The following is a 9,896-nucleotide window of genomic DNA, read 5'->3' on the forward strand; positions in this document are numbered from 1 at the left end:
CAGTCTGGCTGGTTACAATTTAGACAACTTCAGAGAATTTGAGAACTCTCAAACTACAAGGGAATTAGTATTAATGTAGATAATTTGTATCCAAACATCTATCTTTAAAAATGAAATAATTTATGAGAAAATACTTATATCTAAAGAGTACCTCATTTAATTTTCAGGATCTGGTAAAATTAATTGTCTTAAATTCTAAGTATTATCCAGTTTATTCATCAAGGACATTGGCCTTTCAATCTTGTTTGGATTTCTTGTGGAATAATCCTGTCCAGTCAATTGTACAACATTTGGTCATGCAAAGAAAAAGAGCCCTATAAAATAACAAGCCATGCAAGTGAAATACTGATGAGTTGCTTCTATATTGCTTTCCCCCACTGATGTTATTCTAGTAATTTTGTCCTTGTGTTTAAGATGGTTAACCTGGCACTTATTATGATAACAGCATATGCGAATAAAAGAATAAATTACGAAGTGCATGATTCCTATTGATGTAAGCATTTGTTCTCTATCAGGAATGTGCCTGGTAACAACAGTCAAACAATGCTCTTTACCTTCCAAATTGAACACTGAACAATGCCTGACTTTAGATATAATTACTTCACATAATTGTTTCTGTCAAGAATAAATGAAGCTTTAAAAGAACAATGCAATCATTACAAGTGGAGCATCTTAAGATATATATTATACTGGGCCTTTTACCCTTAGTGTTTTCTGAGTTGATATTAATGACTAAAGATTCTTAAAGCACGCATCTTCAGGCACCAAAAACAGATATCTGAATGCCTGAGCTATTCATGGGTAATTTTAATACACTCTTGTTGCTCAATGAAAACCTAGTAAGAGCAGTTATTTGTTTGCAGTTAATTTATTCAGCCCAAGCAAAAACATGTTAAAGACACAAGGGAAGAACAGAATGTGCAGTCAACTTCCATATTTATAAAACCAAATATCACATAGTATGCATTGATAATGGAAGTGATTTTTTCAAGTCACTGAGCTTTATTTCAGAATTCCTGGTTTGCAAAGTATATTTACATATACTCTCAGATTTAAATGTACTTAATGAAAAAAGTCATAAGGTGGTTTCCATGCCTATATAAAGCTGAGACAGTTATTTAGTAATTTTTGGGTCTCCAAGACATCTGTATGCCATGGAGATAGATAGATAGATAGATAGATTATATATATTATATATATATATCTAAATATATATATATATATATATATATATATATATATATATATATATATATATATATATATATATATATATATATATATATATATATATATATATATATATATATATATATATATATATATATATATATATATATATATATATATATATATATATATATATATATATATATATATATATATATATATATATATATATATATATATATATATATATATATATATATATATATATATATATATATATATTTTTTTTTTTCCAGAAGAATCTGAATCTTCTCTCATTAACATGTTCAATAAAAAATTACTGGGAACACTGACCTCACATTTTTCAATATTTATTTCAAATTATTGGAAACCTCCGAAGTGTTAAAAGGTTTGTAAGTGTCACTTTAAGTGTCATGGAATAAGATACAGGGTGCTCTGAGCGCAGTAACATAAAGAGGGAAGGCCTGAACTTACTGGAGAAGGGGTTGCCAAGACTTCCCTAGAAAACTACCTTGGAATTGAGATGAAAGGAAAGACAAACAGGAATTAACTAGACAAAGTGGTGAAGATCGTTTTAGGGAAGAGCGAGAAGTCATTCATTGAGCAGGAAGCAGGAACAAACATAAGGATAGAGAATGAGTCTGCGGCTGGAGTACGGAAATGGCTAGGGAGTGTGGCGTAAGAGAAAATTATACAGGCAGGCTGCATTCAATATATGGGCCTTAATAACTAGCTTAAGATATTTTTGCCATTTTTAGGAGAAACGGAAAGAACTTGAAGTATTTTAAATATAGAATTAAGATATTTCTGTTAGAACTTTTAAAAGATCCAATTGATTCCAATGTAGAGAAAGTATTTGTGGGGGTATGTGCTAAAGTGATTATAAGAAAGCAGCTAAGAGCTGTTGCAATAATTCCAACCAAAGATGACAGGAGCTTGGACAGGGAGAGAGAAAAGCAAACATGCTGCATATACATATTTAGAAGGAAGGAGGACCTGGTGATAGATTGGACATGGAGAGGGTAAAATAGAAAGATGAACCAAAGACTGCTTCCGGGATTCACCTTGTTCAATTTAGTGAATAAGCCAACTCAGAGAATGAAGAGATGAGGATTTCATGGAATGATCTCGATGACCTTCAGATGCATCAGAGGCAAATCTCTTTGCTGCATTCATATAAAAGAACTGAAAAAGCAGTTGGACAGGGATGCTGTGGTGCTCAGAGATTTCTGAGCTGAAATACTACATAAGGTCTTTGAAGGACAGATGCTATTTAAAAGCAGGGGCCTAGATGTGCCTTCCGAAGCAAAGAGTACAGAATGAGAAAGAAAATAACCTACATTACCTCTTGAGGGCTTCCAGATAAATCTTTCACATGGCATGTTGAAACTATGCAATTTCTTAGGAAGCAGGAAGGTGGGAAAGTAGAAGTCATTTCTTAAAAATTAAAAGGTTATCACTGATAAATGTTTGGTTGAAAACTTGATAATTGATAGTTGTTATCTGTACCAGGCCACAGAGCTAGAACTGAGCACCCTGAAGCCTCTATGTCTCATAGCCAAGTGTTCCAATCATCTCACTGCACCTCCATGAAAAATCTTCACTTAATCTTCAGAAAATTCTGGCACTAAATTCAAAATGTCATCATTCCCACTCTTCATATCTTTCCCTCATAAAAGGAATCTAAGCTGAAGACCTTGATCTCATATCCTTTTCTCATGCCCATACAGGTATAACCAGTCAGAAATGTCTGTATTACCTTAAGTTTTTATTTATCTGTTTATTTATCTCCTCAAATCTGATGGTTTTAAATGACATATAAAGTGTGGAATTTTAACTCGTAGGAAGTACCAATCTAAGGTACCAAGCAAACCCTTTCTAACTGAAAGAGGCATTTTCTTCCCCTAATTTCGTTATTTGATGCTGTGGATCTACCTTTAAAAAATTCTATTTTTTTTGCTTTTGTAACACTATTTTCTCTTTTCACTATGATTCCTCTGCTTGGTTCTGTTCTTCTGACTTCTTAAAAATTATAAATTTTCAGTAATTTGTCTGCAGCCTTCTCTTCCCTTAATACCCTCCTTCTGTAAGCTCAGTCATTCTTGTAGCTTTAAGTGTTGCCTGGGAATAAATGAACATGTAGATGAGTGGAAGGCACATGGGTTTAGTGTCACTTATGACTTAAATTCCAGCCCTACTAATTCCTAACTGCAGAGAAGTTTTTTGTTTTTCCTACTGACTATGAGCATCAATTTCCTCAATTATATATGATATATATATAGAATATAGATATATATATCATTCTCTATATCAGTTCTTTCATGGATTTTATGAGAACCCGGGATGTACCCAGTTGGCAGTCAACAAAGGATTTCTCTGTTACCGAATCTAGCTCTTCAACCCAGAGCTCTAATGAATTTCAGATCTGTATATCCAGTTGCATTTTGACATCTCATGGAGGTAGACAGACAAATCCTCACTCACCAGCTTTCTTTAAACTCACCCCTCTTTCTGGATTTTGTCTCACCTAATTACATCCTTATTTGCCAACTCCCTTCAAGTTACCCAAATCAGAAACCTGAAAATTATCTTAAATCTATTTAATCGGTCACACTCAACCCATCTTGTCTTATGAAGCCATTACCCATATATATTTCTAGTTAATTCCATTGTCTTGATGATTTTTTTCACCTTCAATACATTCATCAATTAGCCTTCCTAATCAGTCTCCGGGCTGGTTTGCTTCTTCCAGTAATATTCCCCTTCAATCTACCTTATTTGATAGTGCCAGAATCGTACTTCTGCAACATTAGACTTGCTATGAATTACTTGACTGAAAAGTTTGTCCTGTCTTAAGATTCTAAGCCAGGTCATTCAAAGTCTTAGTTTTTGCCTAACTTTACCACTTCAACTCCCTGAACCTTAATGTTAACTCCAATCATCCTGGAATATGTGCAATTTCCATATCAGAACATAGATTTTTAAGGTTCTGTTTTTTTTCTACCTAGAATATTCACCCCTTCGCACTCACTCTACTCCCACCCACTTATGACTCAAATATCACCTTTCCCTGACTTATCCCTATCTTGGTTAAGGATCCAACCCACTCCATCTCCTTAACAAATGATATTATTCTGCACTGCCAATATTTGCTTACAAGTTGTTTTGTTTTCTCTCGCTTGCTTATGTTGCCCTTAATGATTCAATTGTGAGTCACTTTTATTGTTCTAGGAACATACTAGATATTAAGAGTGTATTTTTAATGAACTAACGAATGATGTATTAACTTTCCTAAAAACAAAACAAAACACTATAATATCCTTCCTGCAATTGTATTTTCTCATGTCAGAGTATTTCTTCCTTTCATTAATTTATTTTTATTAAGACTAGTAACCCTGATGACTGAGTACCTAGCTCTGCCACTGACTAGATGTGAGACCTCTGTCAAGTTCTGTAGCTTTTATATGTCTCAGTCTCCTTATGTATAGACAATTAGTAAGCTCATAGGTGCACTGTGTAAATTCTTTATAAATATTTTTTGAGAAAAGGGTTTAGAACGGTAAATATTGAATATCATTAGTCTTCAATACTGTTGCTAATAAAGATGCCAAAAGTAAGGCTGTCCCCCAAATCCATTTTTCACCCAAATTCAAAATAGATTTGATAAATTCTTATCCACAAACCAAAGGGTTTATAGGAAATCTAGAGCTATTATCTATTTTCATGTGGTATGATTCAGAACTCTAAGAACATTTTAAAAATATATTAAGTGCTACAGATTCCCAGAGAATTTTCTGACATAAAGAAGTCAGTGTTTCATGTTCTCGCTCAATTTCTTCAGTGACAACATGCCAGCAAAGTAATCTAATGAATATACGTTTTGAATAAATTTAATTAAAACTTATTTTGGGAATCTCCAGTACTGCTATGGGTAGATTGTTATGCCTATATATGAGGTGAAGTTTACGGAACAATAATCTAGATCATTAGTCATTTTTTTTTCATTTTTGAGCCTATAAGTGAGCAAATGATTTGACTGTACATTGTTCCATCAATGTAAATGACCATATGTGATACCCATTATATGCTCCCTGTTACCTTTAGAAATAAATAGCATAATTGCTTAGGGATTCCTTTTGACAATATGCAGATGAGTTAGATACTTAGTTGCTTTGAAAGGTAAATATACAACTTCAGAAACAAAGGTAAGGCAAGGTGCATAACTACACCTTATACATGCCCATCAAGATATATATTTCACAGATACACAGGGCAGAAAGAGGTCCATTGTTCAATCCTTAGGTGAGATCAAATCTTTCCAAATTCTCAATCTTGAAAATGTAGTTGACATATTTTTACAAATAAATTCTATGAGAAAAGTACTTTTTTCTTGAATCCAAAACTGAATATCTAGACATTGTTTTGTTCTGCTCTTGGAAGAAAGCCAAATGGCCATGATATGGGTGGGAATATAGTACCGTAAACAGGCCATGCTCATGATCTTTGTATGGGACATATTTATAGCCACTGACTTGCATACTAATGTTTGTTTCCAAATTTAATTAGAATGACTGGCATACAGTATATCATCTTAAAAGCAGCAATTCCTGAACACTGTTTCTGTCTAACCTCTTAGTAAGTGGTTATCTTCCATGGTTTGAGTTGTCACTGTGTAAATATAGTCAAGATACAATTTTATTTAAGTATAAAATATAAATGACCCTGACTTTTAACAAATGACATCCATAGTATGAAATTTGCAGGATTAACAGAACTACCTATTACATAAAAGATGTGGTGGTCTTTATACAGAGGGAGCTGTTAACTGTTAATAAGATAATATTAAAGCTAATTTTGGAGCATTTCAAGAGGAAAGAGTTAGCAATCACCTTTTCATTTTTAAAAACAACAGTAGTGCTACTTGGTCTTGGAATATGATTATTCTTTGAATGCCAAAGGAGGAGTCCTTCATAATTTAACATTTTAATCATTTCAAGGTGATTTGCTTTTACTGTGAGAAACCCTGTGTTGGCACTTTCCCCACATGTTTCCCAGGCATAATCGCATATTAGTTGCAATTTTCTCTGCAACATAAGACTTAATTATGCTAAAGAAAAATGCACCGTTTTAAACTAAAGGTGTAAAATACCACTGGTATCCAGTTTGAGTGAATACTAAGACTGGAAACTCATTACCCCTAAAAATGTCAGTTCTGATGAAGCATTTAAAAAAATTCTAAGAATCAAATTCAAAATGTCTTTACTAAGCTGTTTTATGGTAGCGTGTACCATTGGAAAATGTGATGAGTCTTCATGTAAAAATGCTGATTTGAATTAGATTTAGAATGTATGTCATCCTCAATTAGCCTTTCCTTCATCAAAATGATCTCACAAACACGGAGAATGAATCTTTATTTCCTCCTTTGCACATGGGAGGTCATTTGTCAGATTTAATATACTTCTACCTATGTCTTCCTACATGCTTGGAGTTCAAGATGGATGACCATGGACTTCCAGAAAAAGTTTCTAGACTAAAACTTGTATTTAATTTTAATATAATGCCAAAACCATTCATACTGAGACTGAAAATTAGAATAACATTTACTAAAATGACACTGATTTATTTCCATTTGGGGGGAAAATTTTGTCTCCCTTCCCCCACCACAAAAGTTTATATACCAGAAATCATCTAGGTAATCCAGGGTGAGAAACATTACATGGTAAGCATTTTTTTCCTTGAATCATTTATATACTTTTATGACCCAGACTTGAATTAATACTACTGTCTGTGATATTATAAAAGTGCAATCACTTATTTTATGGTTGTTTGTTTAAACTCAATTAGTCTAAGGAATTTTATAAATTAACATCCAACAGTTGGGCAATTATGGTGACCTTCAATACAGGTACCAATTTAGAGATTATGAAGCCCAACAAAAATGTAGTCTGGTTAGACTTGTGGTATAAGATTTATGTATTGAATGGTTTTTCAGGGTACCCTCAATACATGGTTATGACTGCTTTCTCAAGAAACTTATATATCCATTTATTAAGGTGCTATTTGCAAAGCCAGGTATTTAACAAGGACAGTCCCTGAGAAACCTGACTGTTTATGACAGTATTTCAGTACTTGCAATTATAACCAAGAACTTTACTTCTCCTGTGGAACATTTATACCCAGGCAACATTTAAAACTAGTTGTGTTGCTTTGCTTGAAAGGTAAAGAATCACCTCCTTTTGTAAGGCCTACTGAAGACTTGAGGTTAAGCCTAATGCCATCTTCAAGGTGACACAATAGAGTAAAATAATGAGAAATTTTTCATTCTCACTTTTGTAATAAAAATGGTGGCTGCAAATTTTTCGTCTTATACAACACATGCTATTGACACTCATAAAAGAAGTTAGAAAATAATGGTACGTACTGCATGTTCATGAAACATTTAGCTCTATAAGAGTAATAAAAAATAACAAATTTTAAAATGTTACCAAAAAATGCCTTGAAAAGTTCAATGGAGAATTCAAAAGAAATAAATAGAAAACTAGCTATAGAGTTCCAAAAGGATGAATGGAGTGGCATATATGTAAATTTTTATGATTCTTGAAGACACCTTATAAATACAAAGGCAAAAACAATTACCTACAGGAATTTTGATATGGATTAGTATTACAACGTTCATAGTAATTGTTTTCTTAAAATTTCAGGTAAAACAGTTACAAAAGAACCTTAAAGCTCCTGCTATAACACGCAATCTATTAAAATGATTGTAAACTCCAGTTGCATGTTAAGTTTCTGCTTGTTAATGAACAAATACTGCACTATAGTTTCTATTTCAATAGTCATAATATTGACCCTATAGCCCAATTTCCAGAGAGTATAATTATAATAACTGTATCACTTAAATATTAAACTAGTTTATAGCTATAGGTTTATCATTTCCTAATTTTGTACTCTAATCAATTTATATAGTCACATGCATCAGCTTAACTAATAAAGTATGTTTGGGCAAAATCTGTAGCAGAATATGAACATGACATTTTGGAAAACAAAAGATATAATGTCCCATGGTGAATGTTACAATAAAAATTTAAATGTAAAATTTGAGGATAAGGGGCACCTAGGTGGCTCAGTCAGTTAAGCCTCTGACTTTTGATTTCGGCTCAATGTCATGATCTCACGGTTGTGATACCAAGCGCCATGTTGGGTTCCGTGTTGGGTGTGGAGCCTGCTTACTATTCTCTCCCCCCACCCAACCTCTACCCCTGCTTCTGAGTGCTCTCTTTCTCTAAAACAAAAAAGCAAACAAACAAAACAAAACAAACCTGAAGATGGTCTTGGTATTGTTTCTTGCATGTGAAAAAGATGTATATGAGTACAACCCACAAGACAAAATGTCACTGTATTTGATATTAAACAGAATGGTTTCTTTTGAATTGCATAAAAATCAAAAGACAGACTTCCTATAAAATAGGTAATTATATACTTGAGGGTGAAATATGCCATTAGATTTTAAAAAATTCTGTATATTGTTCAATAGTGCACCATATAGTCTCTACTCCTATGGAACTTTCATAATAATCAAGGGAGAGAGGTAACATATAAAATAATACACAAGATAACTTCAGTAGTGGGAAGGGAACTGTAAAAAGAAAATGCTATATAACAACATAGAGGATGAATGGAGAGAGTAAACAGAGATGGCCTACATGGAAGTTATCATTACGTCAAGACAGAAAGCAGTCAAGGGCAAAGATGTGAAATTCAATGAATGGCATCCCAGGTGCAGGGAACATACATTTAAAAGTGCTCAGAGAAAGGTGCTGGGTATGTGAGAGAGACGGAAGAAGGTCAATGCGGCCAGAAGAGAGCATGAGAAAGAAGATGAGGTAAGAAGCATGCAGAGATCAAACAGCAGTGAAGACAATTCTGACTTGCACTGAACATTTAATATGTGCCAGCCATGTATGGTTTTAGGGCTTAGCATGTGGATTCCATTGGGCCTTTTCCCCAAGGTAACTCATTTAGTTTTTATTCAAATTGAAATGGGGAAAAAGAGAGGTCTTTGAGATCCCTTACTACTCTCTCTGATAAAACCTGCTATAGGCAGAGGAAACAGTGGGAAATATGGTTCAAGGGAGTTACTCTTTTTTTAAAAGATGATTTAAGCCATGTTTGTATGAAGATGGGGAAATAAACCTAGTGAAGCAGTCATGACTCAGTTTCTTCATCACTAAAAGGGGGAATATAGAATCATGGTTTGTTATAAGAAATGAACAAGATTTGTCTGTGTTTAGTTCCTGACTTACAGTGAATACTCAAATAGTACCTACTAAGATGGTGACGGAGAAGAAAAAAAAAAAAGAGAGAAAGAAAATTACCATCACCAATCCTTAAGTAAAGGTATTTAAGGCTTATGCCTCTCTTTAGTAAAACTAAACAGTTAGGTGTAATTAACTTAAGTTGTGTAAAGTGGCTGCAAAGATATTTAAAAGAATCCACTGGGGTAGGATTTCAGAAAGAGTAAGCATTGACCATCAACCAAAAGGAAAGACAATTAAAAGGACAACTGTCAAAATTAGCCAAATGATCTCAAAATTCTTTCAGGATTATTTTTCTCAAGGTGTTTGCTTTATAAATATCGTTATCTCACTTTCTGTTATATACCTATGGCATCAAAGCACAACCATCTATTTTATAGGCTTAATAAA

Source organism: Ursus maritimus, unplaced genomic scaffold (genome assembly GCF_017311325.1).
Source record: "Ursus maritimus isolate PB19 unplaced genomic scaffold, ASM1731132v1 scaffold_10, whole genome shotgun sequence".
Lineage (NCBI taxonomy): Eukaryota > Metazoa > Chordata > Mammalia > Carnivora > Ursidae > Ursus > Ursus maritimus.